This window comes from Pristiophorus japonicus, chromosome 8 (genome assembly GCF_044704955.1).
Source record: "Pristiophorus japonicus isolate sPriJap1 chromosome 8, sPriJap1.hap1, whole genome shotgun sequence".
NCBI lineage: Eukaryota > Metazoa > Chordata > Chondrichthyes > Pristiophoridae > Pristiophorus > Pristiophorus japonicus.
The window spans coordinates 109726938-109748478 of record NC_091984.1 but is presented as its reverse complement, the minus strand read 5'-3'; the positions used below and the strand labels follow the sequence as shown (position 1 = coordinate 109748478).

The following is a 21541-nucleotide window of genomic DNA, read 5'->3' as shown; positions in this document are numbered from 1 at the left end:
GTATTGATGCTGAGATAATCAAAACATTTCAAGAAGGAATTAGATAGACACGAAGAAAATTCTTAGAGTTTATGATGAACGAGCAGGGAAATGGGTTTAGGGTAGTTAGCACCAGTATGGAGCTTGCACTGGCACATTGGGCTGAATGACATCCTTCTGTACTGTAATTTCTGATTCCTGTCTGAACACAGTCATGAATTTGTATCCCATTCCTTTGTCCACCGTTTCAATTGAGATACAAAAGGAAAATATGGCAGATACTAATAATCTAGAAACCGAAAATGCTGGAAATACTCAGCGGGTCAGGCAGCATCTGTGGAGAGAAAAACAGAGTTAACCTTTCAGGTCGATAACCTTTGAGTTCTGACGAAAGATCATCAACCTGAAACGTTAACTCTGTTTCTCTCTCCGCTGATGCTGCCTGACCTGCTGAATATTTCTAGCATTTTGTGTTTATATTTCAATTGAGATATGTTAAACTAGGGGGATGTATGAATCTCAGGATTCAATTTTAGCACAGTAATATTTTGATTCTGTAAGGGTAGCTCGTCCGGGTGAATGTATTTTGTGTTCACTGAAAGTGCGCAACTGTTTACCATTCAGGAAGGACTTCAATTTTTGGATATTAAGGGAATCAAGGGATCTGGGGATAATGCAGGAAAGTGGAGTTGAGGTAGAAGATTCGCCATGATCTTATTGAATGACGGAGCAGGCTCGAGGGGTCGAATAGCCTACTCCAGCCCCTATTTCTTATGTTCTTGAACAAAATTGTTGCAGGGAGCTGGATGTTGTAGTGGATTAGACATGAGCATTTTACCTAAAGGATCTGGATTCAAATTTATCCAAATTGAAAGGCTAAAAGTCTCCTCTCTTGGCCTGTTATAAGGGTCCTATGAGAAATAGGTTTGGCTAGTCTCAAACATTCCTAGTGGGCATGAGCCTACAAAATAAAGGTACCTCTAATTCAGCGCTAAGAGACATTGTCGTTCAGATAGGCTTAAGTATGGTTGGAAATGGGACACAAAAATGAGATGTTTGAACAACAGAGGTGTACTTCTGTGGTCGGGGCTGAGGGACCCTCTTGGAGCCAGGTAGAGGGAGCATTATTAGCTGTGTTATACCTAATCTGGGAGTGGAAATGGCTTGATGTAGACAATGAGTGCCTGAAGCAGGATCCCCCAGCCTCAGCAAAAACAAACAATGAAAAGTTCATATTTGTATAACCAGTTCTGGTGAGAAAGAGTGTGCAGTCAAGTTTTGTATTCAGCAGCTGAGGGAAGCTTATGATGTACAGGTTGAACCTCCCTTACCCGGAACCCTCGGGACCTGGCCTGTTCCAGATAAGGGATTTTTCTGGACAAGGGGTGGTCACGTTAAATTGGATGGCACAGGTACTGAGCAAGGGGATATCGGGGCTGGCTGGCTTGGGGCTTGCAGTGCGGCAGAGAGATCACGGGGGGCGGCGGAGTGGTGGATCACGGGGGGGCGGGCGGCGGAGTGGTGGATCGCGGGGGTCAGGCCAGTGATTGCGGGAATCGGCAGCGAGGAAGGACTTCAATTTGTTCATGGAGTTCTGCGCATGCGCCACCCAGTGGCCGGGAATGGTTCCAGACGAGGGGTGGCTCCGGAGAAGGGAGGTTCAACCTGTATAATGAAAAGGAGCAAGGCAGCAGATCGGTAGTTTACCAGACAGACAAAATTGTTTCTTAAAAAGCAAGGATTGGAATTTAAAAGTGGTTCTGGGACAATTATAATAGTTCAGGGTCATAATTGCCCTTGGTGTTAGCCATTTATGCCGATGGATTGGTAGTTACATTATGTAGACTTTTAAAGGAAATGTTGTGTGTGAGAATTTTTTTTGAAGTGCAGTGTGAAGCGAATATATTATGGCAAGCTGTAAAACATGACTTGTATTCCACTGTGAGGCCAACCATAACTCACCTGCGAAATATGTGTTATTTCATGGCTGAACTAATGGGCCTTCAACTACTGAAGCCAAGACAGCTTTCTAGAGCTTGTCTTATCTTACTTTCTCCCTTTTAGAGCCTCTCTACTGCTCTGGACACGAGTCACGAGAGTAAGTGGATACTTTCCGAGCCCTGACTAATGCTGCTTCATGGAATATCTAATGGGAACCATACAGCAGGCCAAAGTTTGAGGCAGACGCTTGTAATTGTTTTTTTGTTGTCTATTCAAAGGTTGGGATGGCCCCAGCGTAGCAGCCTAGCCTGAGAACTGGCAACTGTCCTCACACACATGCGTATGGTTGGATTGCTGCCACAAGCAGAAACCAAGCACCACGCACATGAATCAAATGCCTAACTACTGTGCTACTGGCACTTTGTAAAGGGATTGTCTCATTTTGTTGGGAGAATTGGTGGGTCGGCTTAACCAGAGACATCCAGAAATGGCCCATGCTCAAATTACCTCCTTCGCCACTGGTGGAGCATTGCTGCTGCATTGCTGCTATAGTTGATTCTTTCCAAAGTCTAAACATTTGTTTCATGAGTTCTCCCACGGGATAAGCCAAAGTGATTACGTCACCTCACATCGGTATCACCGCTGTATTCTCTTGTGTTCAGCGGCAGGGCATTTTGTCTTGTCAAACCAATCGGTTCAATAAATAATAACTGGTTGAACATTCCTTCTAAATATTACATGGTATTAAAATTAGAGAAACAGGCCATTTGGCCCAAAAGGTCTATACTTCATCTCACCCTATCGACACATTAGGAAAATATTTATTCCCAAACATTCACTTTCCCAATCAAGTAAAATTTTCTATGTGCACGCATAGACATACCATTCCAATAATTTTGTAAGTGCTTACTCTCATGTAATAAACAGATACAAGTTAAGTGTTGCTCCAACTCCTAATCTGAGGAAGGACATTCTTGCTATTGAGGGTGTGCAGCGAAGGTTCACCAGACTGATTCCAGGGATGGCTGGACTGTCATATGAGGAGAGACTTTTTCAACTGGGCCTTTATTCACTGGAGTTTAGAAGAATGAGAGGGGATCTCATAGAAACGTATAAGATTCTGACGGGACTGGACAGGTTAGATGCGGGAAGAATGTTCCCGATGTTGGGGAAGTCCAGAACCAAGGGACATAGTCTTAGGATAAGGGGTAGGCCATTTAGGACTGAGATGAGGAGAAACTTCTTCACTCAGAGTTGTTAACCTATGGAATTCCCTGCCGCAGAATTGTTGATGCCAGTTCATTGGATATATTCAAGAGGGAGTTAGATATGGCCCTTACGGCTAAGGGGATCAAGGGGTATGGAGAGAAAGCAGGAAAGGGGTACTGAGGGAATGATCAGCCATGGTCTTATTGAATGGTGGTGCAGGCTCAAAGGGCCGAATGGCCTATTCCTGCACCTATTTTCTATGTTTCTATATTTCTATGTTGCTTCACCCCGTGGGGGAATCTAGAACTAGGGGGCATAGTTTCAGAATAAGGGGTCGCACATTTAAAATGGAGATGAGGAGGAATTTCTTCCCTCAGAGGGTCATGAATTCCCTACCCCAGAGAGCTATGGAGGCTGGGTCATTGAATAAATTTAAAAGGTGGAGATAAGACAGATTTTTGAATGATAGGGGAGTCAAGGGTTAAGGGGAGCAGGCAGGGAAGTGGAGTTGAGGCCAAGATCAGATCTGCCATCATCTTATTGAATGGCGGACCAGGCTTGAGGGGCCAAATGGCCTACTGCTGTTCCTATTTCTTTCTTGTTCACCAGCCATAGCACTTACTGCAGCTTGGTGAGGATTTGTCTACTTGTATGGAATCTTGATTTGGATTTAGTTTTCTCTCTCTCTCGAGTTTGTATTTAGCCAGATAGGCAGTGTAAATCTCCTCAATCAACATGCTGTTGTAAGTTGGACTGACTATCTTGTGCATCCTATTTCAGGCTTGTTCAAATTTTCCAAACTATTTAATGAAGGGAGGCCTGGGCTGAGCTTCCTGTACTGTTGAAGGGATACTAGAACAAGAGCAAGGAATCTTGGGGGTAACTTGTTAATTTACATGCCAATGTTAGGAAAACCGTTTGTAATATCAATGCAGAATCTACTGGGGATCTGGTGAAGTTTCTAAATGGTGGAAGAATATGAAGGAGATTAAACCAAATTGATTCAGTCCAATTGTTCACGATGGCGAGAAACTCAGATCCCAGGGACACAAGTTACAGTTGGAATAAACAGGCGACTCGGGCAGAATGAATTGTTACATGTGACACCGTGGAATAAATGACCACAGAAAGCTGTTGAAACAAATGATATACATGAATTCAAGGGGCCTTTCGATCCGTATGCCTGGGAAAGGTAGGGACAGAAGGGTTTGATGCTAAGACAGGCAGATGAGGGATTTCGATTCTTCGGAAAAAGATGGGCTTGTTTGGTCCCAATTACCCTTTTCTGCTCCTGAAAGTTCTTGGGGGTTTATTTCTGCACAGGGGGTCCTCTCTCTGGTCCATCGTAACTTTGGCAGGAGAGCCACGCAGATCATTTGTACAATTTCTCCGGGGTTTCCATAGCTCTTCTGCTGAAGTTCCTGCGGGGAAGCGGGAGAACCCCCATACTAATTCATTCCCTTGTTTTAATGACTTCAATCCAGTTTTTGGTGGGAGAACGTGATGTTCAGTCTAATCTCCATCCTTACCTGGAAACACAATTAGGCTTTCTAAAAAGCAACGCCCTTACTCACCGTTCTTCCTACAAAAGTTGGGTGGTGGGGGGGAATGCTGAGAGAAGGGCAGTCTTCCCTGGAGTACCATTTGGATCTAGGCCAACAATGTGATGAGGTTTTCCTTGCTGAAAATTTACAAATTCACATCCTTTGTGTGCCTTGCACTCGGATGACACGGATGGAAGATTGGTAGCCGTGCATCGGGTTTTTTGTTTTTTGAGAATAGAGATAGCTGCACTGGTAAAAGGACCAATGCAACATCAAAAGACTGGTCGACTATAAAGGAATGGAAGTTCAAATGTTAACCTAACCAAGTTTCTGAAACTGAATACACACTGAGAAAAGATCTTCAGTCAGGCGGAGCAAAACCTCACATCATGCTTTATGGAGGTCGTTTTAAAATAATTTTGGGTTACCAGGAATACCGAGAAATGTAGACTTTGGCAGCTTTTACCAAAGACACTCTCATTAAGTATCGGAGGTGAAATGTGGTGGACAAAGGATATTCATTAAAATGGAATGTGATGCTCTGCATTCTTCCATTACTCTGCAATGTTGGTATGATTTTACATAAATAACAATGTTCATTGAAAAAAATAAAGAATAAAACTTTCTGTGTGCCAAGGTCACATTGTGTAATAGTCTTTTACAAGGCATTTGAACACTTTCCTTATAATCTTCTCCCTGGACTGTTTACCATCTGGTCCCAGGCTTCTACCAATGCTGCTCTAACATAGCTAGTAGAAAACATGCAAAAGCAGTTCAGGAATGATTCTTCTCCTGCCTCCCTCTCTCACATGGGAGGTACCTGGCCTCTAGCTTGACTCAGTGGGGCTCAGACTTGCATGCCATTGCTGTGCAGGAACTCCAATGTGACGCATCACTGCTCCATCTCTGCCCTTCAGGTTCTGAATCTTTTTAATCCTTTTCCACCCCCAGGAGTTAGCATTACTTGTGGTTGGGGCGGTCTCCAACCTCCTCCAGCCTTAAAACCCTCTAAGAACTTGGAGTTCCTTCAAATCTGGCTTCTTGTGCATCTGCCACTTCCTTCGTTCCACCATTGGTGGCCGTGCCTTCAGCCATCTAGGCTCCAAGCTCTGGAATTCCTTCCCTAAACCACTAGCTTCTCCCCTTTCTCCTTTTAAAACCGAGCTTTGTGTCACCTGTCCTAATATCTCCTAATCTGAGGAAGAACATTCTTGCTCTTGAGAGAGTGCAGCGAAGGTTCACCAGACTGATGCCGGGATGACAGGATTGGATCGACTAGGCTTATATTCACTGGAATTTAGAAGAATGAAAGGGGATCTCATAGCAACATATAAAATTCTGACAGGATTGGACAGGTTAGATGCAGGAAGAATGTTCCCGATGTTCGGGAGTTCTAGAACCAGGGGTCACAGTCTAAGGATAAGGGGTAAGCCATTTAGGACCGAGATGAGAAGAAACTTCAGAGAATTGTGAATCTGTGGAATTCGCTACCACAGAAAGTTGTTGAGGCCAGTTCGTTAGATATATTCAAAAGGCAGTTAGATGTGGCCTTTACGGCTAAAGGGATCAAGGGGTATGGAGAGAAAGCAGGAATGGGGTACTGAAGTTGTATGATCAGCCATGATCATATTGAATGGTGGTGCAGGCTCAAAGGGCCGAATGGCGTACTTCTGCACCTATTTTTTAATGTTTCTTTGGTTCAATATCAATTTTTGTCTGATTACACTCGTCATTCGCCTTGGTACATTTTACTCCATTAAAGGTGCTATATAAATGAAAGTTGTTGTTGGATGGTGCATAAATATTATGAGCATGAGTGTGATCGACGGGACGGTCTTTTCTCAAATTTTCTTTTTGGTCATAGTTTCTGAATGTAAGAGTGTTCCTCATAATGCCTTCTAGAAATCATTCATTATCACTTCGATAATCACAAACATTTCACTCCTTGGTTTTAAATGGTCTCAAATTTTAACATTACATTGCAGAATTGTCCAAGAGGCCAGAGCCCAATTTTCAATCGTGCCTCATCCAGATTATAGGAAGAAGTGCATCATGAAGAGAACATGTGTTTACAATGCAATTTGAGAAAAACGGAAACCCGACTCCTTAATGGAATATAAAGTGCAAGCAGAAAAGAGCAATGGGTAGACAAAGGGGAATTGATGTGTGCGATGGAGTTACAGTGTAAAAATACATGGTTAGCATGTATTAAAAAATATCCTAAATCATATTACTGGGTTTGTAGCTAGCCCAAAACATCAGCAACTTAAGAAAATAGGCTGATAACTTTTTAAAGATTTTATTTTTCAGGTGGAATCAATTTACTTCCCAACGGTTTTTTCTTTCTTTAGTTCTTCAACCAAAACATCTTTCTCCGGGATTTCTGTCAATCACCTGCCAAAGATACTTCAGGAGATCGGGCAAACCCTCCTCCATATGGAAATTCCAGGTGCCTTGATCCTTGCACAAACCACTTGGGGTGGTAAATAGGAGGGTGGCATTGACTACTAGACCTTGAGCTCTCTACAGCCATGTCGTGCCACTCCATCACTGTTCAGCATATGATGCTCACAGATTCGAACAGGTGGATTATAGTGGGCTTATTTCCCCTCTGGAAAAATCACTCACCACAGCCGAGCCTCATGAGAAACAGGCAGAAATAGCTCCAATGGGCTATGCAGCAAGGTTTATATCCATCTATTGGTAGTCAGGCCATCGGGTAGCCCAGTGTGTTTATACTGTCTTTTGAATGCAGCAAAATGTATTAATTACTCCGAGGGTAAATGCAGGCGAAGTGAAATTGGACATGAATGGGGCGCAAAACAGGCAGAATTGTTTTTGCCACCCGTGATAAGAGACGTCCGATATTCAGTTCTATTCAACGGCGATCAATGTGATACCGCCGGGTTGTGTCCCCACCCAAGTCAAATTTCACCTCCTAAGTTTTTGGGAAACTCATAATTGGATGTGCAAATACTCCATCCAATAAAGCTACTTCTCATTTGCCAGGATCCATCACAGAACCAAGGCGACTTTATTATTTAGTTACGTACTTATTTTAAAAAGATAGGACTCACCAACTGACAAGTTTAAATACCATCATGTTGCTGAAAACACATCTTTCAAACATGTTTTGAGCATAGAGTGGGGGTGAAGTTGTTCTTTAGCAGCAACGAAAACAAAGCGGCAGCCCACTTTCTACCTCACCGGTTTATCTTTTCTATTTTCTAAAGAGTTACATCACCCATCAGGGCAAGAGTCAAAATGACCAAGTTTAGGAAAGCCAATAATGAATCTTTGAAACTGGAGTTGTTGGTTCCTGTGTTTGTGTTTTTGTTTGATTTCCTCTGGTATCTCTACTCTCCTAGCTGATGCACATTTTGTATTTTGTGCTACGACAGCGAGGTTTGATGCCCACTTCTCGGAGAAGTCGGCTGGGTTCCGGGCATTGTCTTTCATTCCCAAGAATTTTTTTTTTTTTTTAATTCAGAAATAAAATGTGGTGATATCTTATTTCTTGGGTAGGAAGGAAAAATATAATACACCAGGTGTAAAATTGAAGTATTTCAGTGCACTCAATATTCTAAGTGAGGCAAGTTTGAAACATTGGTCTCTGACAAGATACAAAGAGGTGAAATGTTTTGGTGTCTATTGAGGAATGTTAATCACACAGTGATACCAGTAATAACATTGTGCACACAGTACTTCCAGAAAAATGCCTGAACTAGAACTAGTGCTGATATTAGCACAGACCCTAGCCATGTTCCACATGAAATGAAACAGGGCAGACATGTTTAGACTTTCATCGCTCTGGAATGGAATGATTCAGATGCAGTCATTGTAAGAAAAGGATGCATTATGACTAAATACAATGAGGTCTGACAGCAGGGAAGGCACTGAATTCTGCAGAATAGCCGTTGGCTGATGGTGGTGTTTGATAACTGGTTCCGATTGTGAGAGAATTTTACACATTTTGATTTCTCTCCATAGTACAGAAATGGTTTCAGACAGTTCAGAGAAAACAAGATTTTGAGAGTTCTTTATTATCATTCATGCAGTATACAGATAACTAGCAACTGGCATAACAGATCTTGTATCAGTCACAAAAGCAAGGCCCATTATAATCCAAAAGCCACTTTGTTTTTAGTTGTGGAGTATCATGAAGTCCTGTAATGTATAGCACAGAGCACTGTCTGCATACCACCACCAATTTATACAGTTTTGCTGCTTTTAGCTCATACTTCAATGATGGTTTCCAATCATAAGGGGTATGGCGAGAAAGCAGGAATGGGGTACTGAAGTTGCATGTTCAGCCATGAACTCACTGAATGGCGGTGCAGGCTAGAAGGGCCGAATGGCCTACTCCTGCAACTATTTTCTATGTTTCTATGTTTCTAACTGGGACACTGAATAAGCAACCAACAAATATCACTGAGTTTTCTTTGCCAAAAAGACAAAACTCGAGCTTCAGCACATGTGCACTCAAGCTGAAATGTGGTTTCTTGAGTTTCTTCCAGAAATTAATTTTCATGTTATTGTAACCAAAGTAAATCTTCAACTTGTTCCTCATTTATATGGTGGCCAGTAGGCCTCCATGGCCATATCCCTCATGCCTGCCCACCCCATTCAACTAGAAAATCCAATGCCTGTCCCATTTAGTGTGGGGGAAGGCGTCAGGCCCCTCCCCCTCTCAAGACTAATGGAGTTCCCACCCCTTGGTCCTCTGATTAAAGGGCCGATTCAATTTTATTTCTCAAAATTGACCAAACTTGTTCCGTTCTTCGGGGTTCAGGTCATATCCCCTGCTTGGCCTTTTAATGGGGAAATTCTGGAGGTCAAAGTATTGCTCTCTAGTATTACACCAGGTTCTTTCTGAACCATGAAAACAGGAACTCTCAACATACAGATTACCCACCCCTGGCTCTACCCACTTTAGTGTCAGTGGTTTTCAAAGGGCAGGCAGAGGTTACACCCCTAATGAGGCCCACTGGGAATTCCTGCAGTTGGTTAGAAACCAGCATAACCAGGCCCCTGTCTTTTTCCAGAAGATCCACTAGACTCCCACGCGAGTTACCAATGGAAGTCTCGTGGAACCCTGAAGGAAATTTGGGACTAGCAAATTTAATAGTTCAATCTACAATTTGACATTACATCAAAATCAACCTACTTTTACAAGGAATAAACACACTGATGAGAGTAATCCACCCATTACACTTTTTATATATCCCCTTGATTTTGAAACTAATCTGCCAGAGACAGGCAACTTGAATTCCTGGAGATTAATCACTTGCACAGTGATGACACATTGCGACCTGTTGAATACAGGTATATTTGAATTAAATCCAAGGTATTGAGTTAAGGCTAGGAACAAACATAAAAGGGCTACCATCCAGAATTTGCTGAGAAGCAAATTCATTTTTCAAAAAAAAATAGAACGTAGACCAAAGTTCTTCATGCTAAATTTGACCTGAATCCAAAGATTTCCCAAAAATTGTTGACTCAGTACTCAAACTGAAGATGGCATGGGTCACCTTCAGTCAGATTGGAAGCTGAAATAGGGTCCAAAATGATAAGTCTACATACCAACTTGATTAAATAGAGATGCAAGGTTCACCAGGAATATTCTGGCAAGCATTACCGTGCTGTGATTTCTCTAAAGTGCTTCCACTTCTGAAAAGAATTGTGGCTTTGTTGAAGGAAATCACTTCTCCCAGCAGGGGCTTGGAGGGAAACCAATTTATCAAGTTCAATGCAAAAGGAATTTTGAGTTGTTGATGTGACCAGCAACTCTCCACAGAAAGACAATACCAGAACTTCAATCCTCCTGCTTTTGCAGCATGGAGGAGAATTAAAAATTGATGAAGATCACTGCTCTGACAGCTGAAATGAAAGATGACCTTGGTTAATGGTTTTACATGGAGGCCATGGGACTGACTGCAAGTTGCCACTCCTGCAATGGAAATCATCATGTGTATATGCGTCATCCCCAAACCCTGCTAGAGACACAGTCTGTCCTAACAATCCCAAATCCAGCTTTCACAAAGCTATATAACTTTTAGGTTATAGTGACTGTAGAATCTTAAAAAAAGATAGTTTGTTGTGGCCATTGTCTTGCATCATAATAATTTAGCCTATCTGCCTAAATTTCCTTCCTTGCTGTATATTTTTAATCCCCTTTCTATTTGATTATTTTCCATTTTTGTCACTTTCATTGTTCGCCACTCATGTTGTGCCAAACAGTGAATTCCACCTAAAAAAAATAATTCTACACATTGTCTTTCTAGCTCTAAATGTTTATTCAATCACATAAAATAAATTCCCCAAGATACAGCCACCATGACAGTTCCTCACTCATCCTGGATAAAACATTTATCACATTGCAGATAAGCTGGATTCCAACAAGAATCTTCTCTTTTGGCAAAACTCACCATCCTTCCACAAGTAGAAGAGTGCACTTTACTGAGCCTTTGAACTTTTCAGACTCCAGGTAGTCCCTTCTTCTGGTAGACAACTGGGCTAAGTATGTATGAAGTTTGTTTGTCAGCATCCCAAGACTCAAATTCTGAGGAACCATCACAGCTTTAGCAGAGGAACTGGTCAGGAGTCACCATGCAACCATCTTACTTTCTTCTTCCTCCTCGTCTTCTCTCAATCTTGCACAGAAATCAATTTGCTGGAGTTTGTCTGCATTCCTTGGAGCATCCTTCCAATAAGATTTAACTATGGATTGATCATTCTTGAGCAACTTTTGCAACCCGCAGTTTCTCCTCACACAGGAGTGGAAAGTATGCAAGAAATGTGTTGGGGAAAGTGTTGCGGAAACAAACAAGAGAAAGAGTGGTGAAATGGAACAGCAAGAAGAAATAGAAAACAGGAAAGTGAAAAGTGGAAGAAACAGCAAGGAAAACTGATGTGCACAGGCATCTACCTCTGATGTACTAACTCCCAACACGTTACTTCAACAGCACTGTGACACGGGCAATGGGTAAAGATGCGTGAAAGAGATGCACACTGTTGGAGGGAGAGAGATCCTTTTTAAGATATATGAAGGTGGCAGTGTTGCATCCATTTGAAATGAAAGGAAAAGAGAGAGACAGCAGGCACCAACCAGATTTGGGGGAGGGAGGCAGCACCCACGAACCCTTGCGAGTGGAGTCAAGAAGAGACAGGAACTGATGCCCAGTTCTGGGCAAGGCGAAGGATTAAGGAGGCAGACTGTTAAGCAGAGACAATAGGTTCAGGAGAGGAGAGGGAGAGAGAGCGCAAAATCCTTTTGCTAGGCCATATCTCTGCTGGAAGTGGGACAAATCGCTTACTGGGCCCACATTATAAAACTATACCATGAGGGAGAATTCGCAAGCAATATTTTCGAATGCTGCTTTGGGTTCATTTTCATATTCCTCAAACCTCTTCAAAAGGAAATGTAAAAAAAATCTACTGAAATTGAAATAAGACTTGTACAGCGTTGTGATATTGGCCCAAAGAGAGATATAGAACTTTCTATTCTATGGATATACCTGGAGTACTTTATTCACTGAAGGCAGCTGAGGAGTATGAAAGGGAAGATGAGAGGGTTGTTGCTGCAAACAGACTGTAATGAGACTGGAGAATATGCTGAGGTTTTATTGTGACTGCAAAAGAACTACAAGTCTGTAATTTAAATACCATTATTAGGACAGCAAAGTAGAAGGACATAAGACTCGCACTGGTATGACAGAGCGTGCCTGTGATTTGACAGTGAATTAAATAGATATTGTTGTTGTCACAGACTCTGCTGTTCTGTCACTGAATAATTATGTCTGTCAGAGTTATTTTAAGCTAAGCTCATCATGTGCACTCTGTTTCTCCTTACACTAAATTATTTCTCATGACATCTCCCTGATTAGTTTAGATCATACTGACCAAACTAAGATATAAAGTAGGCGCAAATCATTTCTTTCTAATTTTAGATAAGCAATGCACGGTTTTGTCAACTATGGCTCCTTGTAGATATGTTAAACTACATGCTCATGAAAATTCAATCATACCATTTGCCAAATTTTCCGTTAAATGAAATGAATACCACTGTATACATTTTAACGGGTTATTTAAATTGTAATTTTTGCTCTTGTACCACCCTAGGCCATTTGTTTATTTTATACCATATATTAGCTACTCCTTCAATATTAGGATCATCGGAACAGGAGTAGGTCATTCAATCACTCAAGCCTGCTCAGCCATTCAATTCGATCATGGCGATCTGTATCTCAAGTCCATTTACCTGCCTAAGCTGCATATCCCTTGATAGCCTTTCCTAACAAACAAAATCAATCGATCTCAGTCTTAAATGCTCCAATTGTCCCGGTATCTAAAGCCTTTTGAGAAGAGAATTCCAGATTTCTACTACCATCTCTACTCATTAAAAAGGAAAAGAAATAACTTCCATATCCTCAGGCCATCTCGAAGCACTTCAGAGCCAATAAATTATGATTGAAATACAGTCAGTGTTATTATGCAGGCAAAGATGGCAGCCAATCTGTGCACAGCAAGGTCCCACAAACAACAAATGAATGAAGGACCAAAATCATAATTTTTTGCTGGTGTTGATTGAGAAGGGAATCTCACAGGGCATTGCGAGAAGTTCCTGCACTTCTTCCAGTAATCCAGTGGGATCTTTTACTTCCAGGTGGGCAGCAAGACAGGGCCACAGCTTAACGTCTTGTCTGAAAAACAGCAACTCTGACAATGCAGCACTCCTTTAGTATTGCATTCAAGTGTCAACCTTGATTATGTGCTCAAATCTGTAGTGGGGCATGAACTCAGGACTCGGAGGCAAGTGTGCTACCAATTTCTTTAGCCATGTCACCATTCCGGAGATTTTGGGCCTCCGATTGTGACTGTACAGAAAGTGTCTTTGGTTTAAAAAAAATATCCATTTATCTTACCCCAACACCTGGCATTCAGTATGTTTAAGGACAATGATGTGGCTTCTTGTAGGCAAACCTAATTCATTCTGTTAAGTGACAATGATGAATAAGCAATGTCTGAAGCGCTCTCTCGGAGAACTGTCTCTCAGTAAGCATTTTATAGCTGAGTGCAGTAGTAAAGAGTCATCAGTTTTTTTGTGCTGCTGTATCAGGGGAGCACTAGGTTCCACATGCATATTAGGTCATAACCACTTTTTTTTTTAAAATAGTAGATTCATTGTCTGTTCCAGTGCTGGTTGCTTATCTAAAATGTTCTCACAGAATAGAACAATGAAACATATATATTAGTTGGAGCAATATAACCTGCTTTACTTATTTAGTGTCTGCATGTTGAATTGAGCTTTTCTCTGTCAAATAGGCAATTTTGATTTAATTATTGCCTTTCACAAGACCAAGGCTAGCTTTTTAGTATAAATTTCCAATCAATTGTATATCATTACTACAGGTTAAAGTTTGCTGAGCTTCAGTTTTTTGTAACCCGAGTCATGGGGATGTTGCTGAGACAGGAGAATCCAAACAAAAAAAAAAGAGCATACTCAGCTTGAAAAGTTTGAGTCCAGGCTGTTCTGGGAATACCATTTGATAGCTTGTCAGAATGTGTCTCTAGTGCAAGATCTTTTGAGAGTGACCATGGAATTAGAACATTTAAAACCTTAGTCGAGTCCTGATGTTATCGTATCACATTTATTAGAGGTAATGTTGGTAATTACTGTACGCTGAACACATAAGGAGCTTTCTGGCAACCTTACGAGACTGTCTATGTAATTTAATCTTGCATTTGTGAGCCAGTGATGGATGCCAATAGGCTGCCCCGTGCCCACTAAGTACTCGCTGAAACTGTATTCTAAAGTCATTTACTTGCTATTATACACATTCAGTTGCAATGTTCCATGTGAACCGCTATCTAATTTTCTGGGGCAAGTTACACCACAGTTTGAAGTTTTGTTCTATTTCAAACAGTTGATGCAAACAAATAGTTAGTTACTCTGAACGCTATATTTGCTTAAAAGTGATCATTCTTGGTTCTTTTGTGGAGAAGTTAATAATAGGGTGGGAATTATGCCTTTTATTAAATGAATGGGAATGATGTCATAACTCATTCATGATAATATTCTCGGTGAATTATAGTTTATGTGCTGCTTTGATAAAAGTGGGATCTCGTGGTTTAACATCTAGGATTTGATTTAAAGAAGTTAATTGGCAATTTGCTCAAAATCAGTTGTTTATTTTTCTGAGATTCATATAGTGGATGAGCTGAGCTCTGATTTTAATGCTCAGCATTTGCCTCAGAAGAAACACATCTGTTAATATTAGAATACTCAAAGGATTGGCATTCCAGATCAGGAGATCCACACAGTCATAGTTTGTTGTGCCATCATTGATAACTGAAGCTACAAATCCTCTCTGTGGTGCCACTGATTATGTATTCTACAGGTGAACAGAATGTTCGTGATACTACATGATATGATACTAATGATGTCCAATGATCTATGTTTAAGGGACAGTCCTGGTACTATAATAATATAGGGTGATCTGGGCACTGGGAGATCCTGCTCTTCTTTCCATAATGCCATGGGATCTTTTACTTCTAACTGTGCATGGAAACATGGCCACGGTTTAGAGTATTATTCAGTACCGCATCAAAGTGTCATAATATATGCCTGAGGTTTAAAAGTACAATGTACCTGTATAGCACTGCTCCGAGAACCACTATTTGTAAAGAATTTTACAAAAGGTAGTATTTTATCTGGGTTATCCATGAAGGGAACTATGACTGAAGTGGATTTCTTCAGAGGGAGGTGAAGGTACAGTAGTTTAGACCACACACACGCTATTACAGTTCTAATACAGGAATGGCCAAACTGGTCACTGCTACTGTATTCATAACCCATGTCAGTATATATAGATGTTGCTTCAAAGAAATTTGCATGTCTTAAATACTCCCTTCACATCAGTCATAGGCTTCAATAGATCCTCTAGCATCTTTGAGTACACAACATTCCTTTGAAAATATTATTTTATAAACCACCATTTAAACCAGATACGAGGAGAAAATAAATTGTGCAGTGGTTGCTTGGCAACCCTTTTCACATGCAAATCACAAATAGTACCAGAGAGTAGAATCACTGAATTTTGAACAATTCCACATTTGGACTTTAGCTAAAAGAAATTGACAATTTGTGTTTGTATATTACCAGCAAACACCACCAGCTATTGGATGGAGTTAACTTCTTGCTTTCCTCCTCCAAAATACTGTCCGCTTCCAGCCATTATTATTTGAAGCCAATGTCCAGGTGAATGAGTGATCGTCATTACTGGGCCCTGATAAATAACATCCATTGACTTCTTTATTTAGCTCTATATTAGCAGTTAGTTGAAATATTTTAGTCTCAATAATGTTTTTTTAAATATAATGAACGTGTGTTAACAAAAAGAGCATGGGTATTTTGTTTTCACGTACAAATGATGACTTAATAATTACTGGGATGTGACATTAAAGTAAATGGTCATGACTATTTCCACTGCAAGGCTTACCAAAATTGGTTAATTTCTTCTTGACAATTTATTTAGAATTATGTTCCTGGTGCTTCTCTCTCTGGGATTTCTGCCCCTATTCAAAAGTACCAAATTAGAACAAAATGGAACTTTTAGCAGAACTACCCCCGCCGTCAAGGGTTTAAAATGAACTGGATACCCATGTGATACTGGTGGTGATTAAATTTATATAATCTGAAAAGAATCATTATTTCCATTCTTGTTCAATCTGAAACCACAATTCTCATCATTTAGGAACCTTTATAAATCCAAGGAATTGTTAACTTGGTTAATTCCTTTTGAGTTTTAAAAATATTTTGAGTTCCAATAGCAGCACTGGTGGAATGGATAGGAAAGATACTGAGCCCACAGTATGAATAAACTTAATTAACAAACAATATTGCAATCAGATTGTTGAAAACACTTTTAGGTTAATAACAGCATCTCGACTGATGTTAATTCAGTTCCATTCATCTCATCATGATGTTACTACTACGCACTGCCTAAATAAAAATAATCCACGAGCGAAAAGTTGTTTGTTTGATTGTAAACAGGGGTTCGGATGAAACACTTCCTCAGTTTCAAAGTCTATACTTTACCCACAACATGGCTGTGAAATAATTAGTACAGTATTCTCATTGGATTATTTCACTATTACAGCCAGTTACAAAAAAAGGGACTACATTATACTTTAATACTGTACAACAGACTACACTAGTTCTATTGTGCACAGTGTGAAAGATCCATATCTCGTGAGCACCGCAGGGGTGAATGAGTTCAGAAAGGCTCTCCGGAATGAAAAAAGAATGTGACTGCAGTGTCATTGAGTTCAATACAGTAACTACTTATTCTCTCAGCATTGATTGGTCAGGTTTCTATTAAATAAAAAGTTCTAAGTGATTTACATGACGTGACTAATTAAATGAAGAATCCCATTTTCTTTGGTATGCATTCTTACAAATCGGTGACTGTGAAGTTACTAACAATCACCAGAGAGTAACTTGTTCCTCTAAATTTTCTTTAATGGTCTAGGTATATGGCATTCTTTCAGGAGCCTTCCCGAGGGTGCTGAAGGCCAACAGCCATGGCTATACGGTCTGTGATGCCAATCTGGAATTTTAAAAAAGCAGAGCTTCATCACGTACACATAAGCACAGGCACGTAGCTTTGCTCCCCGACCTCCAACTGTGGGTGAAACTTTGAGAGAGTTATCTCCTTTCTATCATAATATATGCTGAAATGGTTCAGCAGACGGCCAGAGTCCTTTGTAATTCTACGGTTTAAAGACTCAGCTCTATGTTGCTTTCAGATTTCCTATGGCTATGGGAACAAAAAAAGAGAAGCTGCATTTCCATAGCACCTTGCACCACTTCATGACGTACCAAAGCACTTTACAGCCAATTAAGTACTTTTTTGAAGTGCAGTCACTGTTCTAATGTAAGGAGAAAGAGCAGCCATTTGAACACAGCAAGGTCACAGAAACAGCACTGTGATCAATGTCCAGATATGTATTTTCAGGATGCTGGTTGAGGGATAAATAAAATCGACCAGGACTCCGGGGATAACTCCCCTGCTGTTCTTTGAATAGTGTAATGGGAAATTTACATCCAAACGAGGGCAGACGGGGGACTTGGTTTAACGTTTCATCTGAAAGATGACATCTTCGGCAGTGCGGCCGTGTCGCTAGCAAGGCCATCTCTTCCAGGTGGTCCCACAACAGATGACGAGCCATCAGCAGCATCGATGTTATTTATTTGACAGTGTGGCACAAACGATTGAGCTGTACCAGCACTGGATGCATGTACCACGAGGTTTACTGCTAGCCAGCAGGTACCAAGTTAAAACCCTAACTAGAAAATCATTATCTAGTTAGACAGCACTGCATCATCTTTGCATTCACTTATTTTTGGCCCAAAAATGCTTGGTTTCCTGTCACTGCAGTAATTGGGAGTTTATACCCTACATACCCTATAATTTTAGGGGTATAAAGGACCTGCATGTTTATCCGCCTCAGGCTTGCTTTTCTTATTTTAATTCTCAGCAGCTGTAAAGCCTGCTGAAAGAGGGATTAGAGGGCGAGATCTGTGTCTGTCACAAGGATTTCTCAAAAACTATAATTCGCAGTTGAGTGAAATGTCCGGCATTAGAGAACCCTTTACTGGAGAGGGAAAATGTTCCAATCCAAAATTACCACCCCCGTGGCTTAGAAATGATTGCACTAGCTGACTATTGATTGTAAAAAACACAAAACATTACATGAAATATTGCATGGGTAAACAACAGTGGCAATAAACTGTTCCGATTCATGCTCATATCCGGTGCTGATTGATTTAAAAACTAATCCTTATAATCTATTGATGGAAGATAAGCAAATCTTGTCAGACTCACTCAAACAGAGTCCAATAGGAAGCCAAAAATTTTTTTTTTTTTTTTAAAAAGAGGGAATTGGTCAACCAGTATGAGGACCGCCTGGCTGAGCGAGTGTTGTGAATAAATGCAACTGACCATCAATACAAAATGGAGATTTGGAGCAAAGAAATGCAATCAAGTTGGGAACTACTGCAAGTTCTATTGGTGAACTCGCACTACATACTTGACTGCTCAAAAAATTTTAAGCTTTCTACACTGCTGCCAAGGTACTCAAGAGTACAGAATCTGTTGAACTACTATTGGCGAGTTGCTCATGCTGGATTATAGCTGATTGCAGTAGCCAAGTGAACATCCTAAATCACACCAGAATAATCATTAAACTCAAAAGACATTAGAAATTATATCTTGAGTGCAACCCTACAAGCCTTAATTCTGAAGTGCTTTTTTAAAAAAAAATCTGGAAAGGTCAGGTAACTTCCTCTCCACGGTAGGGCGAGGTGCAGTCCCTGTTTTGAGCAGTTATTATTTTAACACAGCTTCAAGTTAATCAGATTCTGAAGTTTTGCAAATGGTGTAACTTTACTGGAGATCCTACGCACACTGCAGGCTGGGACTCAGTGTTCAAAAATACTAAAAGATTTGGTTTCGTTGAGCATCTTGGTGATGAAGATTTAGGCCGTTACCCTCCTGTCTCTGTGGCCGCAGACTTGAGCTAGGACAACGGTTGACCTTTCAACATGCCAACCAGAAATGTGGTGAGTTTTGGTGATTCTCTGCTCCCTTCTGGTTGGTGTGGGCTGGGGGGGGGGGGGGGGGGGCGGGGGCGGGGGCGCAACATTCCGAATGGGGGAAAAAAACACTGATGGGTTTCCTAATTACCCATAACCACATTCACACAAACATATATACCTCCTACTGGCTGACTCATGTGAATAGAGTTGGCGTTGGAACTGGGTAGTTCCACTTACCTGCAGTGGAAGGTCATGTTCGAGAAGATTAGAAATTAATGAATTGACAAAATCAATAAAGCTAAACGGAAAGCTAACAGAACAAAACCATAGTGCCATAAAAGTTGACAGTACGAAAAGAGACCATTCAACCTATCATGTCTTGGCCACTTCTTTGCTTGGAGCAATCGAACACCAATTCCATCGCCCATTCTGCCTTCTGTAGCACCTTCAACTTAATGTTTATCTGCTCCCTACCTCAACTACTCCCTGTGGCAAAGCATTCTATGCCTTAACTCTCTGCATTACTACATTTCTCCTGACCTCTCTCCTCACTCAGTGACCGTTTTAAATTGACAACCCTTACTCACCAACTCCCCAAATAAAAGAAATAGCTTCACTCTTAATTCTAGTTAAAAAAAAACTTTAATAAGTTAAATCTCCTCTTGGTCTTCTCCGTTCCAGTGGAAATAGCCCAATTCTCAGGTCTTGCTTCTAAAAGGTTCTCATCCCTGGCATCATCCTGAAGCAGCTATATTGTCTGCTGTGTGTGGCCTTAATGTCCTTTCTTTAACTGGGCATCCAAAACTGCACACTACAATCTAACTGTAGCCAAACCAATGTTTGGTACAGATTCATCATTGCCACTTTACTCTTGTACTCCATTGCATCTGTTTATAAAATCCAAAATGCTATTGGTTGTTGTATGACTTTATCTGCACTCACACTTTCAAAGAATTATGCATTTGCACCCATACATCTTTCTGTGCCTCTAACTTGTAATAACCAGAACAAAAGTACTTGCTTACCACTTGTTCGCAAATGTCTTATCTTCGGGAAAGTTAAAATGTGAACAGGTGCACTTGAGAGAGGATGTACTGGTCTTGGATCAGATTTTTATTTTAATCCACTCTGAACAAACCCAAATCTCTTAACTTGCAGCTAGGAGTAAACTGCTAAATAGTCATTATCTGACACAAAATGTCAACGATGCTTCCAGTACGTAAAATGTCTAGCATTTAATGAGATGAATAACTCAAACCTTCTCCAGGGTGGAACCAAGCAAAGCTTATTTTTATCCCAATTTAATCAAACCAACCAGATTTGGATTAGCTCACACTTGATCTACTTGGCCCAGATTTGCACTCATCCTTAGTATTGCGGATCAGGAAGAACATTGGTCAATGAACAAACATTATACCGTCCCTCACCCTCATTTAAATATCTGACAGACAATTGTCATATTTAAAGCTACATCTGCTAAACAATCCAGTATTTGTGTGTTATAGCCAAATATACAAGAAACAAATTTATTTTCAGCCAATCACTATCAAGTACCTCCAGGGCAAATGTTAAGTTAATTTGACCAGCTTTCTAAAACAATAGATGAATACCAACAAAAAAAAACTGAACTGAACCTGAAGCAGTCTAAAATTATCGGCTTGTACACAGCCAGAGTTGCCTTTTGAGAGGAGCAATTGGGACACATTTTGATGAATGAAGGGCACATTATCTTAGTTTGCATTCTGTGAACCATGGAGAAGATTGGGTTCAGGAAAGGTTGAAAAGCTACTTGGTATGAAAAATTGTGAATCGGTGAAGAGGCCTCTCCTGATTAAACAAAGGTAGCTAGGGCTCAGGTTGAGCTAGGATGATTGATTTGAGCAGTGTGTTCCTGCTGAAACTGCCGTTATGAGGAAAGTTGTTTGAACATGCTTAGGAACCTGGACCAAAGTGGGCTCGCAATTGTAAAGTGGATGTCTACACATCCTCTTCCTTTCATGTTTTAAAACATCCTCTTTTGTTTGCTAAGGATTGGAAACTCCCAGCACGGAACAGTGGTCAAAGGCTGAGAATTACTGTTAAATCAGTAGGACAAAAAAAAAGCTGGGGGAATGGAATCTCCTTGTGAATGAGGAGAGGCAGGATGTAAAGCAGCTGGAGGGTGTGAAGCTTGTAAAAAAAAAAAAAAGGACCCTGAACACTTATTGCATCTTAAAATCGGACACACAGGATTTGCACACTGGCCTCAGTAATTCTCTGCTCCCAG

The 21541-nt window shown here is 40.8% G+C and overlaps 1 long non-coding RNA gene across 3 annotated transcripts in view; it reads right to left on the bottom strand.

The window, feature by feature from the left end:
• The window catches only part of LOC139268145 (uncharacterized), a 65759-nt gene that overhangs the window by 29278 nt on the left and 14940 nt on the right, over positions 1-21541 (bottom strand). The gene's annotated exons all lie outside the window — the stretch shown is intronic.